Consider the following 14,998-nt stretch of genomic DNA (forward strand, 5'->3'; position numbering starts at 1 on the left):
ATCTATCTATCTATCGATGAAAGGCCTTGCCTTTAGTTCCAGCACAGACAGCTAGCTACCACTCAGTTAGCTGGCTGGCAAGCTAGAACAGGCCTTGAAATCCAGCCTCTTTCGCTTACGGCCAAACCACCTTGAGAACGCCTGATCTCGTCTGATCTCAGAAGCTAAGCAAGGTTGGGCTCAGTCAGTACCTAGATGGGAGACTGCCTGGGAATACTGAGTGCTGTAAGCTTTTCATTTTTTCTTAAGCCCCATTCATTGAGTGTCATTTAGCTTCTATCTATCTATCTATCTATCTATCTATCTATCTATCTATCTATCTATCTATCTATCTATCTATCTATCTATCTATCTATCTATCTATCTATCTATCTATCTATCTATCTATCTATCTATCTATCTATCTATCTATCTATCTATCTATCTATCTATGAAAGGCCTTGCCTTTAGTTCCAGCACAGACAGCTAGCTACCACTCAGTTAGCTGGCTGGCAAGCTAGAACAGGCCTTGAAATCCAGCCTCTTTCGCTTACGGCCAAACCACCTTGAGAACGCCTGATCTCGTCTGATCTCAGAAGCTAAGCAAGGTTGGGCTCAGTCAGTACCTAGATGGGAGACTGCCTGGGAATACTGAGTGCTGTAAGCTTTTCATTTTTTCTTAAGCCCCATTCATTGAGTGTCATTTAGCTTCTATCTATCTATCTATCTATCTATCTATCTATCTATCTATCTATCTATCTATCTATCTATCTATCTATCTATCTATCTATCTATCTAATCTATCTATCTATCTATCTATCTATCTATCTATCTATCTATCTATCTATCTATCTATCTATCTATCTATCTATCTATCTATCTATCTATCTATCTATCTATCTATCTATCTATCTATCTATCTATCTATCTATCTATCTATCTATCTATCTATCTATGAAAGGCCTTGCCTTTAGTTCCAGCACAGACAGCTAGCTACCACTCAGTTAGCTGGCTGGCAAGCTAGAACAGGCCTTGAAATCCAGCCTCTTTCGCTTACGGCCAAACCACCTTGAGAACGCCTGATCTCGTCTGATCTCAGAAGCTAAGCAAGGTTGGGCTCAGTCAGTACCTAGATGGGAGACTGCCTGGGAATACTGAGTGCTGTAAGCTTTTCATTTTTTCTTAAGCCCCATTCATTGAGTGTCATTTAGCTTCTATCTATCTATCTATCTATCTATCTATCTATCTATCTATCTATCTATCTATCTATCTATCTATCTATCTATCTATCTATCTATCTATCTATCTATCTATCTATCTATCTATCTATCTATCTATCTATCTATCTATCTATCTATCTATCTATGAAAGGCCTTGCCTTTAGTTACAGCACAGACAGCTAGCTACCACTCAGTTAGCTGGCTGGCAAGCTAGAACAGGCCTTGAAATCCAGCCTCTTTCGCTTACGGCCAAACCACCTTGGGAACGCCTGATAGCGACATCTACTGGTGACAGGAAGTGACCTTTGAACTGCAGTTTGGGAGGGAAAGGCTCTCCCACACCTTTTCTTTGTTTGGTTATCTTTTGTCTTTTGACAGAGAATTGTATATTGAATAAGTTTATTTTCAGTTTTCTTTTTTAGCTCCCCGGCAGCTTTACTGCTTGGGGAGCCAGTATTTACTTTTTCTTTTCTTTAAAAAAAAAAAAAAAAAAAAAAAAAAAAAAAAAAAAAAAAAAAAAAAAAAAATGGATGGAACAAACGGCATGAATTCAGTAATGAAAACAGGACAACGGATAAAGGATCACCCAACAAACACTTTGTTACAGATGGATGGATTACAAGGCTTCGACACGGAAAAGGATCAACGGATAAAGAAAATGGACAGCCCAAAAAATGGAGATATTTCTGGGAAAGAAAATGGAATGGAAAATCATGGAGAAAACAAAAAAAGCAAGGAGACACAGAACAATGGACTTAATCTAAAACCAAAATACCAACGTGAGTACCTAAAAGAAGCAACGCTAATAATTGAACCGAGCACGACAAACGAAGAGTTAACAGTCAGTGATTTAATAAAAGAGCTGGACAAGATACTCGGACCAGGGAAACTAATAGGACTAAGACTAAGACAAAACAAGGAATTTGAAATAACTTTGGACAGTGAACAGTCGTGTGAGGTTTTATTAGATGGATTAACTATTAAAGGACATAACTATGAAATCAGAAAAATTTGTACAAAAGAAATGATGGTGTCTTTTTTAAACCTTCCAATTTATATAGAAGACTCAGATATCTTGAATAAACTGATGAAGTGGGGGGTAACCCCGATCCTCCCGATTCGTCGCCGCTTCTACCCAGGCACAACGGTAGCTGATGGAACAAGATTCATTAGAGTGAAGTTCCCAAAGGAAGTGGTTTCACTGCCCTACAGTGCAAGATTTGAAACTGGGGATGGTCCACAGTACTATCGGGTCATACATGACAAACAGGTCAAGGTCTGCAGACTCTGCATGAGCCCAGGTCATGTGATGCGAAGCTGTCCCCAGTTCACATGCAGGGAGTGCCTGGAGCAGGGCCACTACGCCAGAGAATGCCAAGCAACAAGATGCCCTGACTGTAATAAGGCACTAATCCGCTGTGTCTGTGAAACAGAGGAAGAGATGGGTAAGCATGGAGAGGAAACAGCAGAGGGTGCGGGGACCCCCCCACAGAAGCAAACACAAGAAAACACAACTGAAGAAACAGCGCAAGCACATGAAGAAACGGCAGAAGAAACACCAAAGACAACAACAGAGGACAACACAGCACAAGAACAACAACAAGCTCAACATACAGAATGTGATGACGACAAAGACCAACAGACAAAAGGAGAAGAAAACACACAAACAGCAGAAGGAGAAGACAGCATGGACTGGGCACAGCAGTATAACCAAGAGGAACAAATGGAAATAGTAAGAAATGATCAGATTAAATCAAAAGACACTACAAAAGATGTAAAGAAAATACACTACTTAACAAAAAACATGAAAAGTGGTAAAAAACAGCTAAATATAGTAAAGGTACTAGAAAAACAGAAGAAAAGAAGGCAAGAAATCAAAGAGAAAATGGGAAAAAAGAGGGAGGAAGAGTTACTATCAGAAGAGAAAAAATGAATGTAAACCTATTAAAACTATTCATTCTTCTTATGTTGAGTATAGTGACAATTAACATAAGAGGATTAAGCTGTTTACAAAAATTAGAGAAGCTAAAAACACAAACAGAAAAAGCAGACATAATATGTTTACAGGAAACAATGTGGGATGAAAAAATAGTAGAATGTTTTAAACAAAAGTGGAATGGTGATATATTTTTTAACAATGATACAAAAAGGAAAAGAGGAGTAGCAACACTAATCAAAAAAGAAGTAGGGAATAAAATAGAGGAATTGTATAAAGACAAAGAAGGTCGGCTTTTGGTTTTAAAAGTAACATTAGAAGATGAACAGTTTGTTTTATGTAATTTGCATGCACCTAATGAAGAATATAGTAAAAAGGCATTTTATAATAACTTAGACATCTTAATGGAAAAATGGAACAATGTGATTTTAATTGGTGATTTTAACACAGTTTTAAATAGAATTGATATAGACAGTGCAATGATATATAAAGAAGACAAAGGCAGAGACAGTTTAAATAAAATAATACAAAAATATTGTCTGGTAGATGTCTGGAGAAGACGAAACAAGGGAACAATTGACTTTTCCAGAAGACAAACAGTGCAAGGAAGTTTGAAACAAAGTAGAATAGACTTCTTTCTAAGTAACAAAGATATAGAAAATAATGTAAAAAGAATTTTTTATAAAAAAAACACACTGAGTGACCATGAGTTTTTATTTATTCACATAGATATGGACAAAATAGAAAGAGGAAAAGGTGTATGGGTTTTAAATACAGATATTTTAAAAAACAGTTTGTACAAAATAGAAGTAGAAAACATCATAGTAAATAGCATTAAAGATAAACTTTTTATCAACGAAAAATTGTTATGGTGGGACAATCTAAAGTTACAAATAAAAAACTACACAATAGAACACAGCAAAAAATTACAAAGAATGAAAAGAGCCAACGAAAATATGATACACAAAAAATTACAATATGAACTAGCTAAAGTAGCTACAGGAGCAGGGGACTTAAACAAAGTGCTAAATCTAGAAGAAGAACTGAAAAATATAGAAGAACAAAAATACAGGGGAGCAATGATAAGAAGTAGAATAAAATATATGATAGAGGGAGAAAAGTGCAACAAATTCTTTTTTAACCTAGAAAAGACAAAACAAAAAGCAAACATAATTAAAAGTATTTTAAAAAATGACACAATAGAAGTAAAAGAAACAAATGAAATATTAGAAACAGTTGCAGACTTTTATAAAAACATGTTTCAAAAAGAAGGAGTAAATAATACAGACAAGCAATTTTTATTAAATCATATACAAAAAAAAGTGCCAGAGGAAGACAAAGTGATGTGCAACAAAGACATAACAGAAGAAGAAATAGAAGAAGCAATATCACAGTTAAATAGTGGTAAAAGTCCAGGGCTGGACGGCCTACCAAGCGAATTTTACAAGGTTTTTAAAAGTGTTTTAACTCCGATTTTACTAGAAGTTTTTAATGAGATTCAACAAAAAGGAGAACTAAGTAGGAGTATGAAATTAGGAATGATAAAAATTTTATATAAGAAAAACGGAGATAAAAGACTTTTAAAACATTACAGACCAATCAGCATGCTTAACACGGATTATAAAATAATAGCAAAAATTTTAGCAAACAGGTTAAAAAAAGTATTACCAGGAGTAATAACAACAACCCAAGCGTACGGAGTGTTGAATAGAGACATCTCAGACACGGTGAGTAACATCAGGGATATAATATGGCACATGAAGGAAAATAAAAAAACAGGATACATAGTAAGCATAGACTTTGAAAAAGCCTTCGACAGAGTAGAACATGAATATTTATTTAATTTAATAGAAACATTTGAATTTGGAAGCATTTTTGTACAGTGGCTGAGATGTCTCTATTCAAATATACACAGTTGTGTAAAGATTAATGGTTTTTTAACAAAGTTTATACCAATAACAAGATCAATAAGGCAAGGATGTCCTCTGTCAGCGCTGCTATATACATTAGCAGCAGAACCCCTGGGTTTGGCTATCAGTGCTGACAGAGAAACAAAAGGGATCTTATTAACAAAAGAACATAAAATATTTCAGTATGCAGACGACACAACACTAACACTAAGGGACGTTAAGAGCATTCAGAAAGCTATGGAGACTTTTGAAAAATACTGTAAAGGGACAGGAGCCAGAGTTAATAAAGAAAAAACGGTTTACATGAAAATAGGGAACACAGACTCAAAACCTACAGAAATACAATTTAAAGAGGTAACACAGCTTAAAATCTTGGGAATCAGAATGGGGGAAAATGAAATCAAAGCAAGGGATGAAATTTGGGAGGAGATTTTAAAAAAGATGGAAAACAGATTACATTTTTGGAAACAGAGAGAAGTATTTTTAAAAGGGAAGGTACTGATTTTAAACACACTGTTTTTATCCAAAGCTTGGTATGCTCTTAATGTCACTAGTACACCTCATTGGGTGTTAAAAAGAATAAAAGCGATCGTTTTAAACTTTTTATGGGATGGGAAACCGGCAAAAATTGCATACGACACTTTAATAGGGCCAGTAGAGCAAGGAGGACTCAAACTTTTAGATGTTTTTACAAGAATAAAAGCACTGAGAATTAAAATGGTAAGAAAATTTTTAAATCAAGATGAACAAGCATGGAAGGAATGCTTTAGAGAAATAATGAACAAATGTGGAGGAGGAGGGATGGATTTTAATGTTTTAAGCATGAAAATGAATGAGCAAATGACACAAAACATACCAGAGTTTTACAAAGAAGTTTTTAGAGCATGGAGAGATTTAATGGATTTTTTAGATATAGAGGTAAAAGAAAGGAACCAGTTTTTAAACCAGCCGCTGTTTTTTAACCCAATGATTTTAAATGAGGGCAGAGAGCTATTTTTTAGAGACTGGTTCCAAGCAGGGGTGCGCCAAGTAAAAGATGTTTTATATGAAGTTAGATCAGGATTTCTACCCACGCAAGCAATATACGATGCACTAGAAACCAACGAGAACACAGTTAACAAAACCCAAGTTCAAAATAACTATGAAAAATTAAAAAAAGCAATACCGGAGGATTGGATAAGTGAAATTGAAAAACATATAGGGAAAAAAGAAACAAGTGAAAACTTAATTTGGAACATCAAAGTAAAAATGAAAAATGAAACAATTCCAATTGAAAGCTGTACCTTGAAAAAAATATACACTGTTTTAATACAAAAAGCGTGGGTGGAACCAAGAGCAAAAGAATACTGGAGAAGGCTGTTCCCAAACCTAGAAGCAGAAGATATTTTTAAAAATACTAGACAACATTTTAAAAATTTACAGCTTGAAAACTTTGATTTTCTTTTAAGACATAACTGTATTTTTAATGAAATGAGAATGTGCAAAATAGGACTAGCAGAAGACGCCAAATGTAAAGTATGTTTTAAAGAAGATGAAGGACTCAAACACATGTTTTTTAACTGTGAACAATTAAAATGTTTTTTAACAAAAATAAAGAAAATAACAACAGCATTTTTAAACAAGAAACAAGAGGAACAGACTGAATGGCAACCCCTGTTTTTATTTGGTTTTAATGGAAAAACAAAAAACACATTTGCATTAAACATAATTTTAGCTGAGGCCAAACAAGCAATAATAAAAAGGAAAAATATTGCAAAGCATAAAGGAAATGTCATATCTGTATGTGATGTGTTTGAAAATAAACTGAAAAAAACATTCAAGGACCTATTAGACTATTTTAACATGATAGGCGAACCAGAAACTTTTTATGCTTTAATTGTAAATAACAACCCATTTGTAGAAGTAGATTGGGAAAAGGTGCAACTCAAATTACCCAAATGTATTTAATTAATATAATTTAATTTATTTAAGTCGAATTTTAATGTATTTATGAAATGATATTAACTTTAATTAAAAAAGAAAAAGAAAAAAAAAAAAAGCTTTTTAACATTGTTGAATTTTGATGAAACTATGTATAAACACATGTATGAATACTATGTATGTATGAATATTTGTAATGTCTCGTTTTGTAAAATAATGAAATGATTCAATAAAAAAAAAAAAAAAAAAAAAAAAAAAAAAAAAAGGAACGCCTGATCTCGTCCGATCTCAGAAGCCAAGCAGGGTTGGGCTCAGTCAGTACCTAGATGGGAGACCGCCTGGGAATACTGAGTGCTGTAAGCTTTTGATGGATTAACTATTAAAGGACATAACTATGAAATCAGAAAAATTTGTACAAAAGAAATGATGGTGTCTTTTTTAAACCTTCCAATTTATATAGAAGACTCAGATATCTTGAATAAACTGATGAAGTGGGGGGTAACCCCGATCCTCCCGATTCGTCGCCGCTTCTACCCAGGCACAACGGTAGCTGATGGAACAAGATTCATTAGAGTGAAGTTCCCGAAGGAAGTGGTTTCACTGCCCTACAGTGCAAGATTTGAAACTGGGGATGGTCCACAGTACTATCGGGTCATACATGACAAACAGGTCAAGGTCTGCAGACTCTGCATGAGCCCAGGTCATGTGATGCGAAGCTGTCCCCAGTTCACATGCAGGGAGTGCCTGGAGCAGGGCCACTACGCCAGAGAATGCCAAGCAACAAGATGCCCTGACTGTAATAAGGCACTAATCCGCTGTGTCTGTGAAACAGAGGAAGAGATGGGTAAGCATGGAGAGGAAACAGCAGAGGGTGCGGGGACCCCCCCACAGAAGCAAACACAAGAAAACACAACTGAAGAAACAGCGCAAGCACATGAAGAAACGGCAGAAGAAACACCAAAGACAACAACAGAGGACAACACAGCACAAGAACAACAACAAGCTCAACATACAGAATGTGATGACGACAAAGACCAACAGACAAAAGGAGAAGAAAACACACAAACAGCAGAAGGAGAAGACAGCATGGACTGGGCACAGCAGTATAACCAAGAGGAACAAATGGAAATAGTAAGAAATGATCAGATTAAATCAAAAGACACTACAAAAGATGTAAAGAAAATACACTACTTAACAAAAAACATGAAAAGTGGTAAAAAACAGCTAAATATAGTAAAGGTACTAGAAAAACAGAAGAAAAGAAGGCAAGAAATCAAAGAGAAAATGGGAAAAAAGAGGGAGGAAGAGTTACTATCAGAAGAGAAAAAATGAATGTAAACCTATTAAAACTATTCATTCTTCTTATGTTGAGTATAGTGACAATTAACATAAGAGGATTAAGCTGTTTACAAAAATTAGAGAAGCTAAAAACACAAACAGAAAAAGCAGACATAATATGTTTACAGGAAACAATGTGGGATGAAAAAATAGTAGAATGTTTTAAACAAAAGTGGAATGGTGATATATTTTTTAACAATGATACAAAAAGGAAAAGAGGAGTAGCAACACTAATCAAAAAAGAAGTAGGGAATAAAATAGAGGAATTGTATAAAGACAAAGAAGGTCGGCTTTTGGTTTTAAAAGTAACATTAGAAGATGAACAGTTTGTTTTATGTAATTTGCATGCACCTAATGAAGAATATAGTAAAAAGGCATTTTATAATAACTTAGACATCTTAATGGAAAAATGGAACAATGTGATTTTAATTGGTGATTTTAACACAGTTTTAAATAGAATTGATATAGACAGTGCAATGATATATAAAGAAGACAAAGGCAGAGACAGTTTAAATAAAATAATACAAAAATATTGTCTGGTAGATGTCTGGAGAAGACGAAACAAGGGAACAATTGACTTTTCCAGAAGACAAACAGTGCAAGGAAGTTTGAAACAAAGTAGAATAGACTTCTTTCTAAGTAACAAAGATATAGAAAATAATGTAAAAAGAATTTTTTATAAAAAAAACACACTGAGTGACCATGAGTTTTTATTTATTCACATAGATATGGACAAAATAGAAAGAGGAAAAGGTGTATGGGTTTTAAATACAGATATTTTAAAAAACAGTTTGTACAAAATAGAAGTAGAAAACATCATAGTAAATAGCATTAAAGATAAACTTTTTATCAACGAAAAATTGTTATGGTGGGACAATCTAAAGTTACAAATAAAAAACTACACAATAGAACACAGCAAAAAATTACAAAGAATGAAAAGAGCCAACGAAAATATGATACACAAAAAATTACAATATGAACTAGCTAAAGTAGCTACAGGAGCAGGGGACTTAAACAAAGTGCTAAATCTAGAAGAAGAACTGAAAAATATAGAAGAACAAAAATACAGGGGAGCAATGATAAGAAGTAGAATAAAATATATGATAGAGGGAGAAAAGTGCAACAAATTCTTTTTTAACCTAGAAAAGACAAAACAAAAAGCAAACATAATTAAAAGTATTTTAAAAAATGACACAATAGAAGTAAAAGAAACAAATGAAATATTAGAAACAGTTGCAGACTTTTATAAAAACATGTTTCAAAAAGAAGGAGTAAATAATACAGACAAGCAATTTTTATTAAATCATATACAAAAAAAAGTGCCAGAGGAAGACAAAGTGATGTGCAACAAAGACATAACAGAAGAAGAAATAGAAGAAGCAATATCACAGTTAAATAGTGGTAAAAGTCCAGGGCTGGACGGCCTACCAAGCGAATTTTACAAGGTTTTTAAAAGTGTTTTAACTCCGATTTTACTAGAAGTTTTTAATGAGATTCAACAAAAAGGAGAACTAAGTAGGAGTATGAAATTAGGAATGATAAAAATTTTATATAAGAAAAACGGAGATAAAAGACTTTTAAAACATTACAGACCAATCAGCATGCTTAACACGGATTATAAAATAATAGCAAAAATTTTAGCAAACAGGTTAAAAAAAGTATTACCAGGAGTAATAACAACAACCCAAGCGTACGGAGTGTTGAATAGAGACATCTCAGACACGGTGAGTAACATCAGGGATATAATATGGCACATGAAGGAAAATAAAAAAACAGGATACATAGTAAGCATAGACTTTGAAAAAGCCTTCGACAGAGTAGAACATGAATATTTATTTAATTTAATAGAAACATTTGAATTTGGAAGCATTTTTGTACAGTGGCTGAGATGTCTCTATTCAAATATACACAGTTGTGTAAAGATTAATGGTTTTTTAACAAAGTTTATACCAATAACAAGATCAATAAGGCAAGGATGTCCTCTGTCAGCGCTGCTATATACATTAGCAGCAGAACCCCTGGGTTTGGCTATCAGTGCTGACAGAGAAACAAAAGGGATCTTATTAACAAAAGAACATAAAATATTTCAGTATGCAGACGACACAACACTAACACTAAGGGACGTTAAGAGCATTCAGAAAGCTATGGAGACTTTTGAAAAATACTGTAAAGGGACAGGAGCCAGAGTTAATAAAGAAAAAACGGTTTACATGAAAATAGGGAACACAGACTCAAAACCTACAGAAATACAATTTAAAGAGGTAACACAGCTTAAAATCTTGGGAATCAGAATGGGGGAAAATGAAATCAAAGCAAGGGATGAAATTTGGGAGGAGATTTTAAAAAAGATGGAAAACAGATTACATTTTTGGAAACAGAGAGAAGTATTTTTAAAAGGGAAGGTACTGATTTTAAACACACTGTTTTTATCCAAAGCTTGGTATGCTCTTAATGTCACTAGTACACCTCATTGGGTGTTAAAAAGAATAAAAGCGATCGTTTTAAACTTTTTATGGGATGGGAAACCGGCAAAAATTGCATACGACACTTTAATAGGGCCAGTAGAGCAAGGAGGACTCAAACTTTTAGATGTTTTTACAAGAATAAAAGCACTGAGAATTAAAATGGTAAGAAAATTTTTAAATCAAGATGAACAAGCATGGAAGGAATGCTTTAGAGAAATAATGAACAAATGTGGAGGAGGAGGGATGGATTTTAATGTTTTAAGCATGAAAATGAATGAGCAAATGACACAAAACATACCAGAGTTTTACAAAGAAGTTTTTAGAGCATGGAGAGATTTAATGGATTTTTTAGATATAGAGGTAAAAGAAAGGAACCAGTTTTTAAACCAGCCGCTGTTTTTTAACCCAATGATTTTAAATGAGGGCAGAGAGCTATTTTTTAGAGACTGGTTCCAAGCAGGGGTGCGCCAAGTAAAAGATGTTTTATATGAAGTTAGATCAGGATTTCTACCCACGCAAGCAATATACGATGCACTAGAAACCAACGAGAACACAGTTAACAAAACCCAAGTTCAAAATAACTATGAAAAATTAAAAAAAGCAATACCGGAGGATTGGATAAGTGAAATTGAAAAACATATAGGGAAAAAAGAAACAAGTGAAAACTTAATTTGGAACATCAAAGTAAAAATGAAAAATGAAACAATTCCAATTGAAAGCTGTACCTTGAAAAAAATATACACTGTTTTAATACAAAAAGCGTGGGTGGAACCAAGAGCAAAAGAATACTGGAGAAGGCTGTTCCCAAACCTAGAAGCAGAAGATATTTTTAAAAATACTAGACAACATTTTAAAAATTTACAGCTTGAAAACTTTGATTTTCTTTTAAGACATAACTGTATTTTTAATGAAATGAGAATGTGCAAAATAGGACTAGCAGAAGACGCCAAATGTAAAGTATGTTTTAAAGAAGATGAAGGACTCAAACACATGTTTTTTAACTGTGAACAATTAAAATGTTTTTTAACAAAAATAAAGAAAATAACAACAGCATTTTTAAACAAGAAACAAGAGGAACAGACTGAATGGCAACCCCTGTTTTTATTTGGTTTTAATGGAAAAACAAAAAACACATTTGCATTAAACATAATTTTAGCTGAGGCCAAACAAGCAATAATAAAAAGGAAAAATATTGCAAAGCATAAAGGAAATGTCATATCTGTATGTGATGTGTTTGAAAATAAACTGAAAAAAACATTCAAGGACCTATTAGACTATTTTAACATGATAGGCGAACCAGAAACTTTTTATGCTTTAATTGTAAATAACAACCCATTTGTAGAAGTAGATTGGGAAAAGGTGCAACTCAAATTACCCAAATGTATTTAATTAATATAATTTAATTTATTTAAGTCGAATTTTAATGTATTTATGAAATGATATTAACTTTAATTAAAAAAGAAAAAGAAAAAAAAAAAAAAAAAAAAAAAGCTTTTTAACATTGTTGAATTTTGATGAAACTATGTATAAACACATGTATGAATACTATAAAAAAAAAAAAAAAAAAAAAAAAAAGAACGCCTGATCTCGTCTGATCTCAGAAGCTAAGCAAGGTTGGGCTCAGTCAGTACCTAGATGGGAGACTGCCTGGGAATACTGAGTGCTGTAAGCTTTTCATTTTTTCTTAAGCCCCATTCATTCAGTGTCATTTAGCTTCTATCTATCTAATCTAATCTATCTATCTATCTATCTATCTATCTATCTATCTATCTATCTATCTATCTATCTATCTATCTATCTATCTATCTATCTACAGTGCCTTGCAAAAGTATTCAGCCCCCTTGAACTTTTCAACCTTTTGCCACATTTCAGGCTTTAAACATAAAGATATGAAATTGTAATTTTTTGTGAAGAATCAATAACAAGTGCGACACAATTGTGAAGTGGAACGAAATTTATTGGATATTTTAAACTTTTTTTAGAAATAAAAACCTGAAAAGTGGGGCGTGCAATATTATTCAGCCCCTTTACTTTCAGTGCAGCAAACTCACTCCAGAAGTTCAGTGAGGATCTCTGAATGATACAATGTTGACCTAAATGACTGATGGTGATAAATAGAATCCACCTGTGTGTAATCAAGTCTCCGTATAAATGCACCTGCTCTGTGATAGTCTCAGAGTTCTGTTTAAAGCGCAGAGAGCATCATGAAGACCAAGGAACACACCAGGCAGGTCCGAGATACTGTTGTGGAGAAGTTTAAAGCCGGATTTGGATACAAAAAGATTTCCCAAGCTTTAAACATCTCAAGGAGCACTGTGCAAGCGATCATATTGAAATGAAGGGAGTATCAGACCACTGCAAATCTACCAAGACCCGGCCGTCCCTCTAAACTTTCAGCTCAAACAAGGAGAAGACTGATCAGAGATGCAGCCAAGAGGCCCATTATCACTCTGAATGAACTGCAGAGATCTACAGCTGAGGTGGGAGAATCTGTCCATAGGACAACAATCAGTCGTACACTGCACAAATCTGGCCTTTATGGAAGAGTGGCAAGAAGAAAGCCATTTCTCAAAGATATCTATAAAAAGTCACCTGGGAGACACACCAAGCATGTGGAAGAAGGTGCTCTGGTCAGATGAAACCAAAATCGAACTTTTTGGCCACAACGCAAAACGTTATGTTTGGCATAAAAGCAACACAGCTCATCACCCTGAACACACCATCCCCACTGTCAAACATGGTGGTGGCAGCATCATGGTTTGGGCCTGCTTTTCTTCAGCAGGGACAGGGAAGATGGTTAAAATTGATGGGAAGATGGATGGAGCCAAATACAGGACCATTCTGGAAGAAAACCTGTTGCAGTCTGCAAAAGACCTGAGACTGGGACGGAGATTTATCTTCCAACAAGACAATGATCCAAAACATAAAGCAAAATCTACAATGGAATGGTTCACAAATAAACGTATCCAGGTGTTAGAATGGCCAAGTCAAAGTCCAGACCTGAATCCCATCGAGAATCTGTGGAAAGAGCTAAAAACTGCTGTTCACAAACGCTCTCCATCCAACCTCACTGAGCTTGAACTGTTTTGCAAGGAAGAATGGGCAAAAATTTCAGTATCTCGATGTGCAAAACTAATAGAGACATACCCCAAGCGACTTGCAGCTGTAACCGCAGCAAAAGGTGGCGCTACAAAGTATTAACGCAAGGGGGCTGAATAATATTGCACGCCCCACTTTTCAGTTTTTTATTTCTAAAAAAAGTTTAAAATATCCAATAAATTTCGTTCCACTTCACGATTGTATCCCGCTTGTTGTTGATTCTTCACAAAAAATTACAATTTCATATCGTTATGTTTGAAGCCTGAAATGTGGCAAAAGGTTGAAAAGTTCAAGGGGGCTGAATACTTTTGCAAGGCACTGTATCTATCTATCTATCTATCTATCTATCTATCTATCTATCTATCTATCTATCTATCTATCTATCTATCATCTATCTATCTATCTATCTATCTATCTATCTATCTATCTATCTATCTATCTAATCTATCTATCTATCTATGAAAGGCCTTGCCTTTAGTTCCAGCACAGACAGCTAGCTACCACTCAGTTAGCTGGCTGGGAAGCTAGAACAGGCCTTGAAATCCAACCTCTTTCGCTTAAAGCCAAACCACCTTGAGAACGCCTGATCTTGTCTGATCTCAGAAGCTAAGCAAGGTTGGGCTCAGTCAGTACCTAGATGGGAGACCGCCTGGGAATACTGAGTGCTGTAAGCTTTCCATTTTTTCTTAAGCCCCATTCATTCAGTGTCATTTAGCTTCTATCTATCTATCTATCTATCTATCTATCTATCTATCTATCTATCTATCTATCTATCTATCTATCTATCTATCTATCTAATCTATCTATCTATCTATCTATCTATCTATCTATCTATCTATCTATCTATCTATCTATCTATCTATCTATCATCTATCTATCTATCTATCTATCTATGAATCTATGAATCTATGAATCTATGAAAGGCCTTGCCTTTAGTTCCAGCACAGACAGCTAGCTACCACTCAGTTAGCTGGCTGGCAAGCTAGAACAGGCCTTGAAATCCAACCTCTTTCGCTTACGGCCAAACCACCTTGAGAACGCCTGATCTCGTCTGATCTCAGAAGCTAAGCAAGGTTGGGCTCAGTCAGTACCTAGATGGGAGACCGCCTGGGAATACTGAGTGCTGTAAGC

General features: G+C 34.6%; 4 non-coding genes and 1 pseudogene across 4 annotated transcripts in view; all 5 read left to right on the forward strand.

Moving 5' to 3' along the window:
* Window positions 1-113: 113 nt before the first annotated feature.
* On the forward strand, window positions 114-232 carry LOC134305757 (5S ribosomal RNA). The gene has a single exon (XR_010008788.1). It is a non-coding gene; the product is annotated as a 5S ribosomal RNA (ribosomal RNA).
* A 295-nt stretch (window positions 233-527) lies between these two features.
* LOC134305758 (5S ribosomal RNA) lies at window positions 528-646 on the forward strand. Its single transcript, XR_010008789.1, has one exon. It is a non-coding gene; the product is annotated as a 5S ribosomal RNA (ribosomal RNA).
* A 384-nt stretch (window positions 647-1,030) lies between these two features.
* Window positions 1,031-1,149, forward strand: LOC134305759 (5S ribosomal RNA). The gene has a single exon (XR_010008790.1). It is a non-coding gene; the product is annotated as a 5S ribosomal RNA (ribosomal RNA).
* A 13,273-nt stretch (window positions 1,150-14,422) lies between these two features.
* LOC134305773 (5S ribosomal RNA) lies at window positions 14,423-14,541 on the forward strand (annotated as a pseudogene).
* A 339-nt stretch (window positions 14,542-14,880) lies between these two features.
* The window catches only part of LOC134305724 (5S ribosomal RNA), a 119-nt gene continuing 1 nt past the window's right edge, over window positions 14,881-14,998 (forward strand). Inside the window, exon 1 of the ribosomal RNA XR_010008756.1 lies at window positions 14,881-14,998. This exon is cut by the window's right edge and continues 1 nt beyond it. This is a non-coding gene — a ribosomal RNA (5S ribosomal RNA).

The sequence above is a fragment of the Trichomycterus rosablanca genome, unplaced genomic scaffold, assembly GCF_030014385.1.
Source record: "Trichomycterus rosablanca isolate fTriRos1 unplaced genomic scaffold, fTriRos1.hap1 scaffold_146, whole genome shotgun sequence".
NCBI classification, from domain to species: Eukaryota; Metazoa; Chordata; class Actinopteri; order Siluriformes; family Trichomycteridae; genus Trichomycterus; species Trichomycterus rosablanca.